At 38.2% G+C, this 23,530-nt stretch overlaps 1 protein-coding gene across 38 annotated transcripts in view; it reads left to right on the top strand.

The window, feature by feature from the left end:
- PTPRD (protein tyrosine phosphatase receptor type D) overlaps positions 1-23,530 on the top strand; it is a 1,703,394-nt gene that overhangs the window by 456,576 nt on the left and 1,223,288 nt on the right. For all 38 annotated transcript variants that reach the window (XM_048850700.2, XM_048850704.2, XM_048850702.2 and 35 more), the window contains one exon: positions 18,528-18,634. The gene's annotated coding sequence lies outside the window, so the exon portion shown is untranslated. The remainder of the gene's footprint in view (positions 1-18,527; positions 18,635-23,530) is intronic.

Below are 23,530 nucleotides of genomic sequence, written 5' to 3'. Positions count from 1 at the left end.
GAATGATGTCAGATTGGAGGGAGGTCTCAACCGGGGTTCCACAGGGATCTGTTCTGGGTTTGGATGTGTTTCACATATTTCTTTATGACCTGGATATAATTATAGAGAGCACACTGATCAGATTTGCAGATGATACAAAGCTAGGGGTGCTTGCCAATATTTTGGAGGATAGAGTTAAAATTCAGAGGGATCTTGATAAATCAGAGGACTGGGCTATAGACAAAATGAAATTCAACCAAGACAAATGTAAGATGTTACACTTAAGGAAGAAAAACTAAATGCACAAATACATAATGGGGGAAAACTGGCATGGCAGCAGCAGCACTGCTGAGGAGGATCTGGGAGTTGTGGTGGATTACAACCTCAACATGAGTCAGCATTGCGATGCAAAAAAAGCAAATGCAATTGTTGGTTGCATTAAAAGAGACACAGTATGCAAGTCATGGGAGGTGATAGTACCACTCTACTCAGTGCTGGTTAGGCCTCAACTGGAGTACTGTGTCCAGTTTTGGTCACCAATGTATAGAAAGAATGTAGAGAAACTGGAAAGGATCCAGAGGCAAGCAACAAAGATGATCAAAGGGATGGAATGCAAGCCATCTGAACAAAGGCGGAAAGAACTGGGTATATTTAGTTTGGAAAAGAGGAGATAAAGGGGGGGGACATGATATTGGTCTTCAAATACTTGTAATGCTGCCATAATAAATATGGAGAAAAGTTGTTCTCTCTTGCTACAGAGGGCAGGACAAGAGGCCGTGGGTTAAAACTACAGCATAGCGGATTTAGATTAAATCTCAGGAAAAACTTCCTAACCGTGAGAACAGTACGACAATGGAAAAGACTGACTAGAGAGGTTGTGGAAGCTTCTTCACTGGAGGTTTTCAAAAGGAGGCTGGATACCCACCTGTCTTGGATGGGTTAGGCACAACAAATCCTAAATCATGGCAAGGGGTTAGACTAGATGACCCTTGCAGTCCCTTCTAACCCTATGATTTTATTATTATGATGTGTAGGGTGATAAAGCCTTGCGAGCTAGGCAATGTGGTCATGGAATTTCATACCAGTTGAGAATCTGGCCTGTGTTTCCACCACTCAGGTAAATCTGTAAAAAAGCAACAAAAGAAATCAAATCTTCTAAAACAAAAATCAAATAATATTAAATGTAAGGTTTTCCTACATGTATTTATTTAGGCGAACAACTAGGAGCCTAGTCTTCAGTCCTTACTTAGACAGAACTCTCATAAAAGTTAATGGGAGTTTTGCCAACATAAGTATTGGCCTGGCCCATGACATATCTCAGTATTACAATTGAAGCATTATTTAGACCACATTTTATTCAGTGGTTTTGGCCTAGGAGCCATATAAAGATTACTTGGCTCAGTTGCCAAAGAACCTAAACACAAATGAGAAGCCAAAAATGTGTTGACACTTCTCCCACAGTTATCAGGCTCTGAGTTTTTCAAAACTCCTTGACTAACACAAAGCTTAGAAGCCTGGCTTTCCCACATGCTGTGATCCGAAGTGATCGGCGATGGCATACTGAGTCAACTGGGTGTACTTGGAGGGAACACTACAACACAGCATAGTCCTCTCAGGGGCATTGCCAAAAAGGGAAACATGCATATTAGTATTTCTTCTTTCTATGTTCTGTGCTCTGTCTCTCTCTCTCCATCGGGTGTACTTTTCTGCTTCTACTTGCAAGCTCCCACCTCTTCCTCCACCCACTGGAGAAACCACCTAAGTCCCAGGCCAAATTCAATAATGTGAATTTATTTAGCCTGCTGTGCAGCTTATTGGGAGGAATTTGCAATATATTGTTCTGCAGCAGGCACCTGTGCTAAACTGGAAGGATGCTGCAGCCTCCCCATCACCACAGAAGCATTCAAGGACCTAAACAAGAAAAGTAGGTTCTGGAACGAGAAGTGATTGGGAATTTTTCAGCAAAACATTTTTCCATCTAAAAATATTGATTTTGTCAAACCCAAAACATTTCATGGAAAAGTTTTGACGAATTTCTCTTTTTGAAAAAAAATGCGAACAAGGTTTTATTGTCAAAATATCCCATTTTGGCATTTCCAAAATGAAAAAAAAAATCCATTTTTTTCAGCTCACAATCACTTTTTGTTTTGAAATTTATGGTATTTAGTAATAAATAAATTAAATGGTCATAATTTTAAACAAAATATTTTGAAAATGTTGAATCAAGATTTTCATTATTATATGAATTGATCCTTTCGTCTTCTTTTTTTGATGTTTAATTCACACACAAAAAAATGAGTATTTGTTTTTATTCTGATTTCGGATGGGGGAAAAGTTGAAATCTCAGTTTGTTTGCCAGGATGGGAAAAACATGTCCTCTGTAGCTCTATCTGCAGCACTGTCATGACAGTGAAGTTTTTTTTTTGTTTTTTTTTTTTTGGAACTATCTTCTTCATGACTGGACATCAACTGGTTTCTTAGAAGTATAGACATGTTCATTCATAAGAAAAATAAATTTTTGATCACAAAAAATCTTTTCACTATGACAAAATAACAAGTTAAGTCAAAAATATGCTGGGAATTGGTTTACCCATGCTCACTCTTGGAGTCTATCCATTTACATGCTGTTCAGATGAGTAGTAGAATGCACTGAAACATGTTAAAAGGAATCTCCTGTCCAAGAACCTGGTGGGCTTGAGGCCATTCTACCACAGTTAGCAGCACCTGCAAGGTTATTCTTGGAGATTTCCCAAAACTGTTATCTCTAAGCTTAGTATTTGGAGCTCAGTGCATCACTTTGTTGGACCACATTGCTCTCCTTCTGTCAAGCTGTCTGGGGTTGCTCACAAGTGTGAGTGCTAACCTCAGACTGTCAAGGAATGGGGCACAAATCCCCAAACTAGTTGGATGTTCTATAATTAGATTTAACCAACCAAATAACAAGTTTGAACTCCTAAAGTGCTATAACCGCCTTTACATGGAGTAACAGACAGTTCCCTTTGCACTCTGGTCTCTCTTGACACCCAGGCAAGCCAGTCTTTGTGATAGATGAATGAAAAACCACAACAATATTCAGGTTGCTCCCAGTCCCAAAGGACCAGTCATTTACCCCAGGTTAGTGCATCTCCGATCTCAAACCAAAGACAATGCTTGTAGCCAACTCGATATTACTAAGTAAAAATTTATTAATCAAGAAAAAGATATAAGAGTTATTAAAAGGTTAAAGCAGGTAAATATAAACCCACAAATTAGATAGTCTTAGGTTCCAAAAGGTAATAGTAGCTGCTATAATATGCAAGCCCAATAAGCCCTTTAGAGCTAACTTTCCTTGGCTGGCTGGCAGCCTGCCTGCCTCTCTCCCTCTCTCTCTCTCCCTTTTGCCCAGGCTCTACAGTGAGTTCCCAGCACCTGATACCCATTTGGTGCTACTGTAGGAGACTCTTCCTGCTGCCTGACACTGTGTCTCCTGCAGGAAACTTCCTTCCCCTTGCAGGTATCTCTACCAACTGTTCTGAGCTCCCTGATAGATCTCTCTCCTGGTGATTGGTTTTGATACAGATAAAAAAGCACAGGTGGGCTGAGGCCAACTCCCCTAAAGGACCACCCTAGCCTGTGACACCCTCTTACTTGTAATCTCAGTAACATACAGTATTGGTAAATCTCTTGGATACTATAGTTGTGGTAGGAAATCAACAAACAAATAGTAATATTAAAATTACACCTATATCACTTAAATTACATCAAGCAATTTTAGCAATATAAAAGTACTTTACAAAAGTAGAGGTCTACCTTTCCTACAAAGAAGGATATCAGCTTAGTGCCATAGAAGTATTTGGTGGGTGTCAAAATAGAGAATAGGTAATCTTCATTCAGATGCTGTTAAAGTACATAGCTTCTTCACAGTAGATCATAATTCCCACATTTGATTGCATTAAACAGTCACTGGTGGGATAAGTACTGGAGCCTGCATTATACTTTTCAATGTGAATGCTTAGCAATAGGAACAGCCCAACCTGTTCAAATCTAAAGTCTGTCTTGGGCAAAGACTAAAGCATTAGTTTACATAATGTGAAATAATCTTAAAAGTTGTATAACGTAGGGGGGAAATGTGTCTCTATGATGGTGGCAATCAGTGCAACTATGATATCATAGCTAGCAACTGGTAACTTGGCACAGTTGCCAATGGCTATGCATGCACTAAACAGCTATTTTTTCCTTCCTTGAGTGCTTTCTTAGAAAAAAAAGAAAGAAAGAAAGAAAGAAAGTATGAATCTGTTGCTGTTCTGTACATAAAACTTGCTTGCAAATATATCGGTCCAGATCTTGGCCTGAATCACAGCTATGCTTGGTGCAGCTTATATGTGGATAGGGGAAAGGTGGCATTATATTATCTTTATGCACACTCTTCCCTCAACCCTGGGTCCAGCTAGCTGCCAGGCTGGTTTCTTGCGTAAAGTATAGCAACTTCTGGGCTGTTTTACATTGTACTGTCTGTAAACAACCTCTTAAGATTCCCCTGTTGACCCCCAATACCAGAAACTCGAAAGGCAAGGGTGTTGGAGCCACTACAATGGCCTCACACTACCAGAATGATGAAAAGCATCCAGAGTCCATTCAACAGAAACGTTTTTTAACTGTTGTGAATTTGCCAGTCCTCCCCTACCCCTGAAAATATGCTATCTCAGATGAAAGGGTATTAAGGACAGCTTTAAACATCTTAAATGCAGATCTTCCATTTAGCTGTACATGCTAAATTTGAGCAGAGTATGAGTTTTAAAGATTAGAACCACTGATGTGATATTTTTTAAATGATTTATGCCACTTTTATGTGAGGCTGCAGATCATTGTTCTAATAGTACAATCTTTCTTTAAGCAAGGTTTACTTATGCACAGTTAAAGATTCCTAAAACCAAATCAAGATTTATCATTCATTACATCCTTCTTTGCTGATGCACCATTTTTCCCCTCAGAATTAGTCTTAATGGAATATCTGTTCAAAGGAATGGAAAATTAGGACATACCTGAAATGCCTGGCCAGATTTGACAAGCACATTTCGTGAACATACATTGCACACTGAGGAGAAGGGTAAACAGGGTGTATAGGTTTGGAGAGCACAAACCGAGTCTGGCTGATGGGTATTCAGTGATTTTGGGCAAGTGTTTGTTATGAGGCAGTCTTGATGTTAAAAACCGCAACCCAGGTTAATTGAAAAAAAATGCTGAGGTTTGCAAAAGTTTCTAGAAGTTCCAGGCTTCTCCGAAAAAGACATCCCTCTTAGATCGGTAACTCTCTGTACTGTATTCTTTGTGCAGCTGAAGAGTAGACAGAGGAAAAATATTCCTTGTATATCATGCACAAAGCAGTCTGCTTTTTGTTCAAGGTGGAAGACAATGTTACACAGAGGCTATCTGTTGAATCCAACTGTGGTGCAACATTCTTGGATACCATATTCATCCATTTATTATCTTCCCTTCTGTCATAAAAATAAAGGGAAGGTTAAACCCCTTTAAATCCCTCCTTGCCAGAGGAAAAACCCTTTCACCTGTAAAGGGTTAAGAAGCTAAGACAACCTCGCTGCCACCTGACCAAAATGACCAATGAGGAGTCAAGATACTTTCAAAGCTGGAGGGGAGTGGAAACAAAGGGTTCTCTCTGTCTGTGTGTTGTTTTTGCCGGGACCAGAGCAGGAATGCAGGTCAGAACTCCTGTAAAGGGCTAATAAGCAATCTAGTTAGATATGCATTAGACTCTGTTTTGTTTAAATGGCTGATAAAATAAGTTGTGCTGACTGGAATGTATATTCTTGTTTTTGTGTCTTTTTGTAACTTAAGGTTTTGCCTAGAGGGATTCTCTGTGTTTTGAATCTGATTACCCTGTGAGGTATTTACCATCCTGATTTTACAGAGGTGATTCTTTTACTTTTTCTTCAATTAAAATTCTTCTTTTAAGAACCTGATTGCTTTTTCCTTGTTCTTAAGATCCAAGGGTTTGGGTCTGTGTTCACCTATGCAAATTGGTGAGGATTTTTATCAAGCCTTCCCCAGGAAAGGGGGTGTAGGACTTGGGGGGATTTTGGGGGGAAAGACGTTTCCAAGTGGGCTCTTTTCCTGTTATATTTGTTAGACACTTGGTGGTGGCAGCAATAAAGTCCAGGGACAAAAGGTAAAATAGTTTGTACCTTGGGGAAGTTTTAACCTAAGCTGGTAAAAGTAAGCTTAGGGGGTTTTTCATGCAGGTCCCCACATCTGTACCCTAGAGTTCAGAGTGAGGAAGGAACCTTGACACCTTCTATTCAAAAGGAAAATATTATATTTATCATGATGGTTTCGCTAATATACTGGGTGAAATAGACTGTTTTCAGGTGCCTCATTATGTCTTCAGCTGGGAGTGAGCCAATGTATGGTCACTGAAACCATTTACGTTACATGGACAGAACTTGTTATGAAGATAATAAAAGAGTTAATATATTAGATAAATATCCAGAGCCAACAGGTGATTCTTACTTTTTCAGGTAATTAGTGTACGGTGGATTACTAGATAGTTGTTACCTCAGTGTTTCTCTGTCTTTTTTTCTCTTGTTTTGCATTATCACAATTTGAAAATGTTTTAAAAAGAGTAGCTAATATTCTGATAACCTCTGTCTTATGCAAATCCAGTTCAGTATAGATATTCTGAGGCTTCAAAGTGTGTGATATTAATTTAGCAACTCTGAAAATGAATGCGTGATGTTTAAACAGTATCAATGTAGTCATACAATAGAGTCCGTATTAGTCTCAGCTGGTGTAATCTTTTGGCTACATACAAAACATAGAAGGTAAAGTCAAAAAAAGATTAGACCATCAAGGTCATCTTCCTGGAAATGTAGGATTGTTCCCTAAGCTACCCTTTCTTAATGTGTTTACAAAACTGGTGTTAACAGTCCATGTTGGTAGGGTTTCTACCACTTTCCCTAGAAGACTGTTCCACAACCTAAAAAGTGACAGGTTTCAGAGTAGCAGCCGTGTTAGTCTGTATCCGCAAAAAGAAAAGGAGTACTTGTGGCACCTTAGAGACTAACAAATTTATTTGAGCATAAGCTTTCGTGTTGCATCCGATGAAGTGAGCTGTAGCTCATGAAAGCTTATGCTCAAATAAATTTGTTAACCTAAAAAGTGTCACTGAATGGATATTTTTCTTAATATTCATCCTTCATTACATTTCTTGATTTCATCCTGCTGTGCCTGATAATGCTTCTGTGCACTGCTATAAAAAATTCCTCTCCATTGTTAACACCCTAGAAATACCTGTCAATTTTTACTGTGCCTCTCTGCTCAGCCATTGCTTCACACATTTAGCTATCACTCTCTTCAGTCCCTCCCCCAACCTCCTGCTTGCTTTTATTGCAATTCTCTCAACTTCCTCCATGCTCCATAAATTGATCCCTTTTTACATATGTCTTTATATATATATAATCAAGAGAGGCAGAGAAACATGTACACAGAGGGATCACCCTTGAGTTCTCTACTTTTATCTGCCATCAGGCAATAATATTTGTTGATCTTCTGCACCATTAGTTACATTCCTTTTTAAAGTTTAATATCCCTATTATGCATAGACAGAGCTAGTACTAGTAGGTAGCATAAAACTCACCATTCACTACCTAGGTACCTGCATATCATGAAGGGGATCTTCCTATAATTAGAATAGAAAATTACACTTACCTCCATCATTGCTGTGTGGCAAAGGTTGAGATTTTAATGATTCCTTGTAGTATGTCTTTTGCTAGCCACTGCCTTTCTCCATGAACTCCCATTTAACTTCTGAGTCTGGGTCTACTGCATAGGGATCTCTGCTCAGGGTACACATCAGAAGCAGTCAAGAAGTTTTACTGGTTTGACCAAGAAGCCAGAGAGCAGGCAGTAGTTACACTTTTAATGGAATAGAGAAAGTCCAGCTATTACTTTTGAAAAAATAACAGGCGAGGGGGAATGGCAAACTCCTTCCTTCTGCTAGGGATTTGTGGCCTAGGAGTCTGGCACTCTTCTCTCAGAAATATGTAGAAGAGTGAAGGGCACAGATTGTCACGGTCATATGTGACCTAAGGAAGAAGAAGTATCTGAGGACTTTAACTACAGTGCTCTCTTATTTTCTTGGTGTAAGGGACAGAGATGGCATGCAGGCTACTCCAGAAAAGTATCTAGCCTGCAACCAGATATTTGGTTAAAAAAACATTTTGTTTGGGGACTTCACAGGTTTGCATGCACTTACTCATGTTTAGCTATACTAGTTGTATGTGCATTTAAATTCACTTGTTTTTGTATCAAACATAAGTCTTCAGGATTGTTCTGTAGATGATCCAGTTATAACTTGCATGACGACTGCTTTATCTCTCTCACTCACTGTATGCTTGACTTTGGAGTTTCCTTTAGCTCTGCATTTGAACCAGCAGCAAAAAAATGTACATAACTCCGCTAACAAATTAAGAGGCTGCAACAGAAACTATTCAAAACAGACTACATTTTTCCTTGTTCAACTTTTTCACAGTATATTAATAGAAATCTGAAGCAAATTCAAGGAGGGCTATAAGACTATAGCAAGGTAATTTCCTATGATCCATGTAGCAGATATATAACCTTATATTAAAAGTATCCATTTACTTTCCCCCAAAGTACAGAATATCAGGATAAAGTCCAAAATGTGCAAGTCAGAATGTCACAAATAGTCATAGGTAGTGCCTGTATATTGCAGATTCTTTCTGTTTACGTAATCACAAAACAAATAATAAGTAGTGTTATGACTACCCTCAGATTTTCAAAAAAGGAGCCTACACTGTGTTACAGTAAATCAAATCTTAGAATGTACACTTGCCTCCAGGCTTAAGCACAGTGTATAAATCCTGTGTCTTATACAATACAAAACCCAGCCTTCTGTGTTGAACGTTATGTTCTTAAAATGTTTCACCTCTGAACAAATTAAATTACAAGTAATAAAGAGATCAAAACTGATTTTTTCCTAAAGCAATTTAAATGCAATTCTGCCTGTTAAGTACAGTTCAAATGTGCTTCACTACATAAAACTAAAGAATCAAATATACCTTAGGGTCTTAGTCTCAAACCACTGTATACTCAACAAATAAAGGATTTGCTCATTTTTTCATCATGAATCACAGTTAACATACAATTGCCTTCTTTTCCCTATTATCAAGCTGTTGTAAGACCCCCCACTATGTACCTTCAGGGTTGTGCAATTGAAATAAAAGCAGAATTAGCTGGGAAAGAGATTTCTAAACCTTATTATTTTACTTGTGCTTTCAGAATTGAATTTGAAAACTTTTCAAAATGCTGGCATGTATTCTTGCCCCTAGATTATTTATATGACAATTTCCAGTATACTCTTAACTATTACTTCAACTTCATTCATCTCAGCAGGTTAGACTTTGTCGGCGAAAATGTTTTAATGCATTTCATTTTTTCTCGGTCTGTGGTGTGTGACCAGCCACGTAGCCAAACAATGTATTTGCTTTGCACCTAGTGTCTGACCAATACCTTCCCAGTTGTGATTTCTTTATCAGATAAACTTTATAAAAGCAAGCATCTAACTTTTGTTTACAAGACGGGCAACTTCACAGACAGTTGTGTCTGAGTAAGGATAGAGTCAGAACCTGGGTAAGGAAATAAAGATATGAGCAATACAATGAGCATTGTCCAACACGTAGGCCAATGCTATCAATATGGAGAAATCAATGGACTCTGAATCAGACCTTTGGTCAATAGTTTTCAGTAATTATTTGTGTAACTCAGTTGTATTATCTTATGAAAATAGCATGTATTATCAGCATCTCTGTATATGGCTAAGGTTTTAAAGAGTGACATCTTAAGGAGACCTGATGTTCAGAAAATGGGGAGCACCTGCAAATTGAAATTCAAGCCCTTTGAAGTGCCTCAATTTGGGCACCCAAAATGTATATATGAGCATGCATGCACACAATATACAGATAGATTTGCTGAGGTAATCATTATTGTGCTTAATCGTATTGTTTTCTGACTCCTTCACCTACTATGTCTTGGGAGATTATCAGACATTATTATCTTAGAGAAACCCACTTCTCTGTACACTAGTGAATAAAGCTGGTTTTGAAAAAAAGAGGTGGAAAATTGTATTAGTTCTCACAAAACTGCATTTCAGAAAAATTTTACCAGCTCACAAATGAACAACCCTGTGGTGAGTATTGAGTTCGGGCTCTAACTACCAGTTGAGGGATAGGACTCCATGACAGGCTTAAACTTCTACAGTTGCATGGCACAGGGTCCTATATATGTCAGCCTTGAGTTGCTTGTAGATGTTTTTGAAACCGAAACAAAGTGAAAGGGCAGAGACCTTACAGCAGAGAGAGACTGTAAAAAGAAGGTGAGTGTATACACCTTAGAAACCTGCATAAATAGGATTGTATAGGGTACAGTTCAAACATTTTGCCTGGTTGACAAGCATATTTGTATGCTGTGCCATTTCTCTTAGAGGACAGGCTGTGATATGAATACACAAAAGGCTCCACCCCACAACATTCTTCAGCTGAAGGGGTTAAATGAGCGTGCACCACAGCAGCATCCGTTGGGAGCAGTGCTTCTTTAAAGATTATTGTGCCTCTCAGGGAGGCCTGGGGTGTCTCAGAAGGTTTGCAGGAGTTAGCTAAGGTTTCAGAAAGGACCATCTGCTTATGCATTTATGGAATTTTATACATCAGAGCGATCCTTTTTTTAGCCCCAAAGAGCATGCTTGTCTCATTGGCAGAGTGAAAAGATTGACTGTAAGAATGGGGGTTGGTCCCTGTCCCAATGCCTTTAGAAAAGCACGGAGTCTTGTGTTGTGGTTCACATGGTAGATTTATTTCCCCTTTCTCAGGGGGTTCCTGCCAGGTCCCATAAGTTTCAAAAGACCAAAGTAAAAAGGAATTACTTGGAATGAATACAGCTGTATGAAATAGGAGAAGAGAGTGGCTTGCTCCAGCCAGTCCCAGTGAAAACTTCCCAGCCATGCTCCATGAGCACATTAGCCTGCTGCAACTAAAACGCTGACCCTGGAGAGTGGGTAGGGATTTTCCCTGCAGTCACTAACAGGCTCAGTTGGCTTGCAAAATACTAAGTCCTTCTTTTCCTTTGCTCTTTGAAAGCTCATACCTTTAAGTATCAGTATCTGCAACCAGGGCTAGTTGGTCTATGTCCTGTAACTCCTTGTTCCTGGATTAATCCCTTATCTGCCTGCATGGGGTCTACACAGCACACTTCTAGTGGTTTTCTATACATGATTCATGTGCATCAGAGATACAAGATAATTCCCAAGATACCGCCTCACATTTTGTATCTCAAGATTCCATAACATAAAGTCATAGCAAAAGTAAGTTAAATCGATCCTTGCAACTAAACACTCATTACCTCATAAACACATACTCCTCTGTTATATTTGGTTTATGTATAATAACTAAAACTTTTTTGAAATCTAGCAATATTACACAAAATGTTAATTAAACATATGCTTGGCATTGTGTGGAAACTATACATGCTGCTATAATTTTCTTCCTTTTTCCTGTTCTGTTTCAAAGGATTTAGTGAAAAGAAAAGGAGTACTTGTGGCACCTTAGAGACTAACCAATTTATTTGAGCATGAGCTTTCGTGAGCTACAGCTCACTTCATCGGATGCATACCGTGGAAACTGCAGTAGACATTGTATCCACACAGAGACCATGAAACAATTCCCCCTCCCACCCCACTGTCCTGCTGGTAATAGCTTATCTAAAGTGATCATCAAGTTGGGCCATTTCCAGCACAAATCTAGGTTTTCTCACCCTCCGCCCCCCCCCCCCCCCCAACTCACTCTCCTGCTGGTAATAGCCCATTTAGTGTATCCTGTCTCACGTACTATATCCTTGGTAGGCTTCATTGCTTACAAACTATGGAGTTGGCCCTGGGACTGCAGGCTAAGATTGTTAAGAGACTTGTTGGATTTGCTTTTTTATTTCTTATCCTCATAAGCAATTATGAGTAATTTGCTCACTATTATGTAATAAAAAGATTCTGTGCTACTCTAAGATAAAGTAAAATTATATTTTATTGTAGTAGCTGTCTGAGCAGTTCCCAAACTCTTCAGTGATTTTCCTGCTGTATGCATTAACATGTACATGTTTCCATGTTTAAAATTGGGGTAATTTATTTTAGGGATGACTATGGGTCCAATATGCAATTTACACGAGTATAGGATTATTCTTTCAAACATGGGCCTCCAGGAGAGGGCTGGTTTTTGTTTCGTGGGCTTTTTTTGTTTTTGTTTTTTGTTTTTTTTCTGGAAGTGGTAGATGAAGTATTTATTCTGAACATAGACTAAACTTCCAAAATATTCTGTATGGTTTCATCTAGTCTTCCTATTGTCTATTCATAAATAGTTTTCCATATTTTCAGAGGTTAGGAAGCTCAGTCAATGAATGAATCAGTGGACAGACCAGAAAACAGACTCATAAAAAATGTCACAATTCTGGTTTTGTGACAATTAGACATTATTAGGCTAAGAGAGCAAGGTTCCAATTCTATAATGAATTCCATGTGGATGGACCTCTGAGCCCACACAGAGCTCATTGCAGGATTGGGGCCTATGTCATTATTTTCTTGATAAACAGCAGTTCCGCAAGGTATGATTTTTTTGTAAGCAAAAGAAACAGTGTGAAACTAGGCTGTCTATTTGAATATCCAAAAGGCTTCTCATTTACATATCTTTTAAGTGCTGATACAAAACCCACTAAAGTTCAAAGGGAGTCTTTCCATTGTTTTCAGCGGGCATTGAATCAGACCTGAAATCATAGGGGAATGGGAGGAGGGACAGAAAACAAACATAAACAGCTATAGAATTATAAAACGCATCTTGTATTTCTTTTGAATTCACCCTGGAATAATAATAACTTACTAAACCAAATATTGGCTGGACATTCAAAGATAAATGTGTAACTGAGAATTAATTTACTACATTTTCTGAATACAGGTTTCAATAGATAATACCTTGAAGAAAGCAAAGTCCAGTAGAGCATTTTTAAGACAAGGGGGGTAAGATAACATCTGTTATTGAACCAGTTTCTCTTGGGGAGAGAGACAAGTTTCTGAGCTTACTCAGCACTCTTCTTCAGGTCTTAGGGAAAGGTACCCAGAGCATTTTTATATGCTCCTGTGTGATCTATTTGCACTGATTCAGTTTTCCTCCTTAGGAGACTATATAGGCAATGATTTTATAAGCTTTACTGGAGAAACAAAAGGTAAAGGGGCCCACAGGAAACATTATTCTTAAACCTGCTACCAATCTTTATTATTAAGCAGGGGACAGCATATAATGTAATTCCCAGCAGTTAGGCTTTAAAAAAAAAAAACATTAAATTTAAAATAAGAAAATAAGTCTCATAAGAAACCTATCTAATAAATGTATTGTCCTGTGGTGGTTCCCTTACATTTCCTGTCAATGAAATGCTTTGTACCAATATTTTACTGTATTAACCATATAAAGCATTACTTTATAACTGCCTAAAGCCTATGATAGCATGGCTGTTTTTCTCTGGGGTTTCTCTTCTCTTAGTCACCCCAGCCACAGGCTCCCTCTTTTACCCAGTCCCCTCCTGCAGCCTGTAGAAAGACAGCCCTGCTCCTCCAGAGTAGGATGGACATATGAAGTCTTATCCAAAACCCTCAGAAGCCAAAGGGAAATGTTCCATAGGGCCAGGGCCCCCATATTCCTGAAGATGTAGTGCAGGAGAGGACAATCCCCATTACTCTCAGGAGACACATTATTCCCCCCATAAATACTAATGGAGGCATAGAGGAGGATGGTCCAAGACTTTCTGCTGAGAAATATAAATTTGCAGAAGAGAATGGTGATAGCTAATAGAAATAGGTAGTAGCCTGTCACAGATTAGCCTGTTTTGTTAGGAATATGCCTTATGCAGACAATATGCAACAAGAAAATTCAAGAGTTAATTTTATATATTTACAGATTCTGATAAATAAAATGTATGTCTATGAAGTTCCCTAATTTCTTTTATGTATTTTTCAATTTTAAAAAATCAGTACCCATCTTTACATTTAGAAACTAGAATATGGTGCTGAAGGTTTGACACACATGTAAATTGTATTTTAAAGCCTTTATTGCCATTGTAAATGGAGTGGTTTATGACATTATTAGTACAGAACTTCAAAAGCCTAAACTAGAAAAAAGGCTTAAGGATTACAGAGGCTTAATAGTACATTCTTATATTTTTACTGACTATAAGCAAAGCATCAAAGATAAGTGATGTGATACTTTTTTTTCAGCTAAATATAGGAAACAAGGTTTTTAAAAAAATATAAAGGAAAACACCATGATCTAAAGTTCTAGGGTAGGAGAGAAAGAGCATCCAAATAGCATCACAATAAGGAAAGTCCCTGAAGATAGGGTGTAGGTTCACAGAGTTATTAAGTTCACATGAGTTATTAACTGGGTATTAATCCTGGGGTGTGTTTAGAGCCAACTAAATTATTAACAGGATGCAAACATGGATAAAATGTGTAGTATAGATCATGTCTAAAAGTTGGAATTGCTGGTGTGCAAGTTAGTAAAGAACATTTTTGGCTGTTTGGTGACTATCTTAGAGACACTCAAATATCTTGACACGTTAGATAAACAGACAGTCTAATACAGGGTCATTTCCCAAGTACGTGGCACGAAGGACAATGTGAAGAGGATTTCAGTTGTATTACAAGAACACTGTAAACTTAAATAATAGAGGATCAATTTCTCAGCTTATGTAAATCAGCATAGTTCTACTTAGATTGCTTTTTGTTCCATGTTTGTGCAATGGGGTCCTAGGCTGTGACTGAGGCTCCCTGGCACTTTGGAGAATACAAATAATTAATAATATTGAAGTCATTCTTGCTATGCCAATTTATAGCAGCCAAAGATCTGGCCTATTATTATCAAAAATCTTTTTTTCTCCTGAATTATAGAACCGTAAGACTGAAAGGGACCTCAGTAGGTCTTCTAGTTCAGTCCCCTGCACTCATGGCAGGGGACTGGATGAGAAACATTTTCTAGACAATCTCTGACAGGTGTTTGTCTAACCCTGCTTTTAAACATTTCCAATGATGGAGATTTCACACCTCCCTAGGCAATTTATTTCAGTGCTTAACCACCCTAACAGGAAGTTTTTCTTAATGAACAACCTTAACGACCCTTGCTTCAATTTTAGCTCATTGTTTCTTGTCCTATCCTCAGAGGTTAAGGAGAACAATTTTTCTCCCTCTTCCTTGTAACAACCTTTTATGTACTTAAAAACTGTTATGATGTCCCTTCTCAGTCTTCACATTCTTATTACTAGAACCTACTTGTGCATCTTCATAATCCTATGAAAGCCATGTTAACATTCATTAGAAGAGAATAATCAGTGTTGCATTATTTCAGTGATGACTAAGGCAGGATTTAAGATTATTTATCTGACAAGAAATAATTTAAATTTAGCCACACTATAGATGCTACTGAAGTCTGACATAGCTGTATTCTCTATCCATTTCTTTGTGTCTGGTTCCAGTCTGTCTCTGTCTCTCTTTCTCTCTCTTCCTCTTCATGTCCATGTGAATCTGAGAGTATGGAACCACACAGCATTCTGCAGAATGTGTGCACATATTAACATTCCTGCTGAATCTTAAGCTTTTTATAACACAACTTGTACTCCCAACTGTATGGCGAGCTGGTAGTTGGGGCCCTTTTTTTCTGAAAATAAAAATGGGGTTTAGCCCACATGGCAGGAACATCTCAAGGTACAAGTCAAGAGACTGAAGCAATGGAGTTGCTGTTCTCCTGCAGCGGCCAACACAAGTAGAAGACATCCTAAAGCTTTGTGCTTATTAGCTCTCTCACATGGGAACAGAAGTGATGTTTCCTTCTGCTCCCTGCTGACAAGAGTGAAGTCCAGGCATAAGTATCTTTGGGCCAACAGCTTCCTTGTCAGAAAGAGGAAAAACAAATCACTGGGCTCAGTGCCAGGCAGATGGTGAGAATCTTTGTGGCTCTGCTGATGGTGGGAGGAAAAATAAATGAAGTGTGGAGGAGAGAGAGAGGGGATGAACTCTCGGTGAGATAAGGGGATGGGAGAGTAAGTAAAGAGAGAACACAGCGAAGAGAAGGAGGGAGTGAATGAGACAGAACACATGAGAATCAAAGGAGAGAAATGGGGTTCTGAGAGAATGGAGAAGCTTAATTAAGTCTGATCAGCTCTGCCATCCAGGAGGAGTGTGGAACATCTGTGGGCTTGGGAGCCAAAGAGCTTGTTTTGGGCTCTAAACCAGGAGCAGTAAAAGAGCACATCATATGTCTATTCCTCAGCCTTGGACCTATCTGCCAGCACATACTTTGGTGCCGCAATTAAGTTGAAATCTCTTGTGCTGCTGTCTCTGTGTTTGGGGAATTCCAGGTGCTGATTCATGTTCTAAGCTGCAGGCCTATTGAGCTAATTTTATCCTCATTTATGGTTATTTCTGGAAATGTTGCATACCTGCAACTCCCATTGAAGCCTGAAATGAGGAAGGGGAAAAAGGGTTTTGAGAGCAAATGACTTCATTAAAGCCTGGTGAAATTACATTTCAAATAAATAGAAGTTGCAGGTGTCCCACACCTCTTTGAATTTGGACTTCACTTCCCATACAATAATATTAATACTCTCTTGGTTATACATAAAAAATAGTGTGACTACTCTCCCTAAGTTTATAACACTTACCTTGAGTGTAGAATGAATTTGATGAGAATTTACACTATGAAGGAAAAAGAGAGAGACAAATTTCATGTTTGTCTAAAAAATCAGTTTAATCTAATCTGGAACCACAAACACTAACATGCCTTACTCGTAATCATATGGTTATTGCATAGTGTTACTACAGAGGAGAATTAAGGTTGTTTTGGTATCCTAACTGAATTTCCATACTTCTTCATCTTTGGATTTACTTTACATTTAAATTTAACATTGAATTTCCTGGGGCTATGATGATTGGGTTTTGGATAATCACAACATCACTGTATGTATTTGGCCATAAATTATTGATATGTGCTCTCATACTTAACTCCACTTTAACATGAATTTTGTCTGGAATTAAATTTCTGCTTCATTCTTTATGAAAATACTATTAGAATGTAACATAACAATGTAATTCTCTCAGCTAGTTCCACAGTAGCTGGAAGGTTACAGCCTTGTCAGACTCATAGTGACTCTTTGACCAATATTTCTTTATTGCGTTTTGGTGACTAGCTGTATATCATTAACCATTCTGCTTCCCTGGCCTTATTACCACATACATTCCTTTTATTAACTGCATACCCTAGAAATAGAGAACACTGATGGATAAACATTTACATGTTTTTAAGATAGCTGTGATTTTTTTCTGAACATTGCCTACATGCCCTCATAATTAGCATAGCATACAATCTCACCATAAAGCTGTTCTTTCAAGATAGTGAGTTTGTGAGATGATGCACTGTATGTTTTAATAGAATTGGGAGCTAAGGTATGATAAAGTAGTGGGATGGTTTGGTTTTGTTGTTTAAACCAGAGAGGTATCTTCTAGCAGATAATATATAATGAAATTGCTATGAATTGTTGTATTTAAAATATTTATATCTGGTGAACGGTGTATGTAGTTTTCAAATTTTTATCTTTACTTATGTTTCTTTCGTTCCTTCCGTTCCTCTTCATTCAGAGTGCTGTGAAAAAGCTGTGATCTTCTAGTTATTTAATCAAAATAAATTTTTAAAATGAAAAATAAATATTTTATGCATTGTTTTACATTTCACCTTGTATTATATTTGTATTCATTTAGAAACATATTGGAATCTATTGCTGTGGCATCTGGGATTTTTCAAATCAGCAAAACCCAGCAACAAATAAATATTTGCCTTTCAGTTTTAAAAATCAATAGATCAGTTGTCTGTAGTTGTGCAGACTCTGTACTCTCTACTAGTTAGAGGTAAGATGAGCAATGGAAAAACAATGATCAGTAGTGTAAGACCTAATGCAAATGCAACTTTAAGCTCAGTTTCTACAAATGGTACCCTGTTCTAATGTAGTGTGGTCTAAATCTTATTTTATTTTCCACTGTTAGATGTTGTGATTTGGTACATTTCAAAGCCAGTGTTTAGAAATAACCTTAAGGTACCACTGGACTCTTTGTTGTTTTTGTGGATATAGACTAATTTGGCTACCCCCTGATACTTGAGCGTTTAGAAATGCTTATCTTAATTGAATATATCCTTTAATTAATTGAACTGTTATAAATGAATATAATACTTAATATATTTCATAATAGACACATCAAATAAAATAAAGTATAGATGGCCCCATTCACCTATACACATGCTGTATTAAAAATTTAGGAGTTAGCCAGAGTCGGATAGTTTATGCGTCAGTCCTTTGTGTGTGTTTTCTGATGAACCCTTAATGTGACAGGCAAAGATAACATAATGAATTGTCATATGCTTGGAAGACCATGAAAAAAATGACTGACACAATATTTTTTCCAGGTGGAATAAAAGGAAGCTGCTCTCCTGGCCCTTGATAATCGAGTTAAGTGTTTGACTGACAGAATGTTGGTGCCAGCATTGGAAGAATTAATCAGCCTCAACTCCAGGTAGGCAAAATTACAAATCTGGAGGTTTGTTTAAGATTTAATTTACACAGTTTGCTGATTTCTAACAACAAAACAGAATTAAAAATTCAGTTCATAATGCAGTGGTGGAAAATACCTTTATCTGTGCTGGTAATTCAGGGGTTCTGTTTTAAACTGCATAAAGATATCTTTGAAACAAAATGTTCTTGGACCATTATATAAATCTCTTTTCAGAAAATTTGTGACACTGCCTTCTGATAGGTAAACATAAGTACTTAGCTAAGACAGTGCCCAATTATTTAAAAAAAATAAAGTATGAAAACATTTAAACATAAACATTTATGGATACGTTTCAGAGTAGCAGCAGTGTTAGCCTGTATCCGCAAAAAGAAAAGGAGTACTTGTGGAACCTTAGAGGCTAACAAATTTATCTGAGCATAAGCTTTCATGAGCTACAGCTCACTTCATCGAATGCATTCAGTGGAAAATACAGTGGGAAGATTTTATATACATAGAGAACATGAAACAATGGGTGTTACCTTACACACTGTAATGAGAGTGATCGGGTAAGGTGAGCTATTACCAGCAGGAGAGGGGGGAAAGAAAAAAAAAACCTTTTGTAATCAAGGTGGGCCATTTCCAGCAGTTGACAAGAATGTGTGAGGAACAGTGGGGGGAGGAGGGGAATAAACACGGGGAAATAGTTTTACTTTGTGTAATGACACATCCACTCCCAGTCTTTATTCAAGCCTAATTTAATGATATCCAGTTTGCAAATTAATTCCAATTCAGCAGTATCTCATTGGAGTCTGGTTTTGAAGTTTTTTTGGTTGAAGAATTGCCACTTTTAGGTCTGTAATTGAGTGACCAGAGAGATTGAAGTGTTCTCCAACTGGTTTTTGAATCAGACGTCAATGGACACACAAATTATTTTGGTTAATTTCAGCCTAATTTAAAAATCCTTTTACTTCCTTGGAAAGGAATTCAAAAAGAAAGTTTTATTATTGATGGAAGTCCATATCTTACTAAAAAATTGGGGGGAAATGAACCAACTCTACCATTTTGAAGTGATGTCACCAAAATACTAAGAAACATTGTTATCAACTAAATACAGAGCTAACTTCTGGAATTTTCAAAATTTGGAATCTACAGAGGGATTTGCTTTAATCATAATCCTCCCCAGTGTGAGACAGTCTCGAAATTAATATGGAGCAGTGGCACCTGCTGCTTTCTAAATACATTTTTCAGAGAAGGAGATAATGAGGGAGTTAGTGAGGGAAGGATAAACTGAGACAACTGAGGCCTCCAATGATATCCTATATGAGGCCTCCACAAATCAGTCTTATCAGAAATGGGTACATTGTTACGAATGTTCCTAGCATTGTTAATGCATTTGGGGGGTGGGGAGGGAGAAGACTGTGGAAAAAGGGATGATATTTATGGGAGAGACTCCTAAACAGAAAACAGCACAATAAAAGAATTGCCACACAAAGTTGAGCTCATTTGAGAGGAACAAGAAAGTTTAGGCTTATATCTTAGTGTCACAAATGGAGCGGGGGGAATTGGGAAAAACACCAAAACATTTCCTTTATTTTCTTGAAGCAGTTGGTGGACTTTCAGATTATAAATATTACCATATACTAGGTACTGCTTTCAGCCCACCTTAAATATTGATTGGTCTAATGTTCAGTAAGTGTAAGTTTCACCATATTGTCCAGAGAGTTGGTTGCCAGTAGGAGTTCATAGAAAGAGAAAAATCAGATTAGCCAAAGTAATGGTGGGTAGTTTCTCTCCTTTGTTAATACTCCCTCTAAATCCCTACGGCAATGCAACTTAATGAAATGGCTATAGGATGCCTGGAGGATCTGTTAAAAAGCTGAAGGGTACCGATGGATAAACTTTCCAACTAGATGAAAGAACAGAGAAAAGAAATGTCAGAAGGTGTTCAGATACCATAGTAATGGGTGAAGTAAGAAAACATGAATAGTATAACTGAATCTCGGCACTGAAGATGCTACTGAACATACTCAAAGCTCAGCATGTTTTAATCCTTAACTGGTCAGAGGCTCTTGAAAATATTGCTTGTCAGAAGTGCTTGCAGTTAATCAGTCGAATGGAGGAAGCTGAACTGCAGTCCCTGGTTGATTTAAATCCTGGCTTTCCTGTACCTTGGTGCTGTTTCACCTGACTGTTAAGCATGATGATAGAGTTGACGTGGTGTGTTACATTTTTGCTCCGTAACTGGCCAAGGGAAACTAACCTTAACTCATAATTATGTATGCTGTATGGTAAATAAAAAACAAGTCATCTTTAAAGTGTTTCAAATAAATGCAGGGAAATGTGTTTTTCTGCTCTGAGGTTTTTTTGTCTGGTGGTGCATAGAGAAGAAAGCAACTTAATGAAGTTTGTTCTTGACTTAAATGAAGAGTAGGATTGATTGGTGGAGGTGTTCTTGTTCATTTTTTTTTTTTAAGTTCTATCCTACTTTGCTACATGTTACACTGTATGGGTCCCCATGAGGTTCTTGACACTAGTTGCGTTTTAAAGTTTCCTTGAGGGCCTTCACAGTCCAGCATCTGACAATTGATATGTGAATGGGGAAGATTCTTCTAGTTATGGTATTGAGTTCATACACCCCATTTCTCTATTATGCAAAAGACCAAGAGGTTTTATTCAGTGTTTCTCTTTAAACAGTCTTCTAACTGCCCATTCTAAAACACCATTATTAACAGATTTTGTATGTTATTAAGCTAATGTCATGAGGTCAGCTGCAGAGATGAGGACTGTTACTGTTACCACAAAGAGATTCTGGTTGTTACATATGAGGGTTTTAGTTGGAAGTGGTATGTTTTATGTAATATTGGTATACACTCTGGAGGTTGGTCATTTCCTGTAATTAGTCGCACCATGAAATTGGAGTCATACTTGTGTTACAGGGTATCAGGTATTTCAAAGGATGTTTTCTCTGTTCTGGTTACATGTTTATATTTAAATTACATGCTCTGTAAAGTCACCTTGGGTTTCTATTAAAATGATATGATCCTGTCCCGGTCTTCAAAACTATATGCATACTGGCAACCTCAAGCTTTAGGGTTACAGTACTTAATTTTGTGAACATAATACTTGAGCCAGCCCTTGCATGGTCTGAGAAGCTGAGGTAGTATCCTAATAATGCCTGGGGAGTGAAGAATCTTTGTATCACCTGACTGAGGTTGGAAAGGAGAGAGCTACAGGAAGAGAGGAGTAAGACTTTTCAAAAAGGTTTAATTGGTTTAATTTTTTCTTGCTTTTGATTACACGTGGAAAAGCGTCTATCATCCAAGAGTTGCTCATATGGAATATAAAATCATGTTGCATCTTTGAACTTTTAGGGAATGTTGTCCAGCTTTCAGAGACAATTAACCATATTAGCCCTGTGCAGTAGGCGAGTAATAATATACCAGTGTTACAGCTGTGTAAACTGAGGCCCTGAAAGGTACTCTAGGTCACACACAGAGTCATTGGCAGATTTGGAAGCAGAACCCAGAACTCACACCTCCCACTTCTCCGCTCTAATCAAGAGACCACCCATGCACTGGAACACACCTCCCAGACAGCCTCTAAGGGAGACTTAATTCAGGAGAATAAGTATGTAGTAATTCAGAGAGCTAGTTCTCATGAGATTTCAGGAAGAGCAATGCTAAATTATTTAGATATGCTTACCCAATAGAAAAAAAAATTACCTGATTTCATACTGGGCAACAGCTTGCACCTTCCTAAGAAATGTGATTTAATTCAATTTAAAGAGAACTACAAAGCTAAATCCAAAATGGAGAGAGCTACAGAGAATGAAATATGAAGGACATTGTACTAAGTTTGTTACAGATACTGTAACCTGCTCCAGACCAGCATTAGAGGCAGTCAGATGCACCTCTTTATTGGTACTTCATGACCACTCTTAAACTGGAATGCTGTAGAATTCCCCCCCGACACACATACAAGGAAACAAGTTGGGCAGACTAGGTGACAAAATTGCTACAGAATGTGATGCCTCTGATAAAATCTGTGATAAAGAAATGAGGCACATTGAGAACATGGGAATTAATTATACTTGTGCCTAGTCTTACAAGTTTCTTCACAAAAGGTCTTCAGTGAGCAGAACGGGATGAGGGGCATGACAGAATTCTTAGAAAATTTTCCCCACCCCGCCTTTACACTGAAATGGTGTTTACAACGCTTACAAGTGTCTTGGGATATGTCTACACTCAGAAGTTGTTGACAAAACTTTTGTCTTTCACGGGCACTTAAAAAAGCCCCCCGATAAAAGACAAAAGTTTTGTGGATGCAAGTGACAGTGTGAACGTGGTTTTGTCGACAAAGCCAACGCCGCTCGTGGGGCTGGAAGTATTTTGTTGGCAAAAGTGCCAACAAATACCGACAAAAAGCATATACAGCGACAAGGCTAAAATCTCGGTGGTGTAGACAAGCCCTTGGAGAGGTAATCTGAGCAAAATTAGAGTAGGGTTATTGTTGTTCATTATTTGGAACAGAGAACTAGAATTAGAGAACTCCCAGTCTAAATAGACAAGAAAAAACAATGGCAAGAGAAAGGAAGTATTCAAATCTTTATTTTATAGATTGTCATTTGCTCAGTACCCTAAAGGAATACTGTAACAGAGCTGCCAATTGAACCAACATGTCCAGAGTATTAATCCAGTGCTTTATCCTGAATATCTGGTGAGTCTGGGCCTAGATGGCTTCAGAGTCTAATGTTTACAAGCTCCTAGTGGACTCACTTGAGTCTTTCTAATTGAAAGTGTTTTATATACCCCTTTACCACCCCCACCCTCCGCCGCTTGCTCTCTCCCACCCTCATTCACTTTCACCGGGCTGGGGCAGAGGGTTGGGGTGCAGGAGGGAGTGTGGGCTCTGGCTGGG

This window comes from Caretta caretta, chromosome 5 (assembly GCF_965140235.1).
Source record: "Caretta caretta isolate rCarCar2 chromosome 5, rCarCar1.hap1, whole genome shotgun sequence".
NCBI lineage: Eukaryota > Metazoa > Chordata > Testudines > Cheloniidae > Caretta > Caretta caretta.
This window is presented reverse-complemented; position numbering and strand designations above follow the sequence as displayed.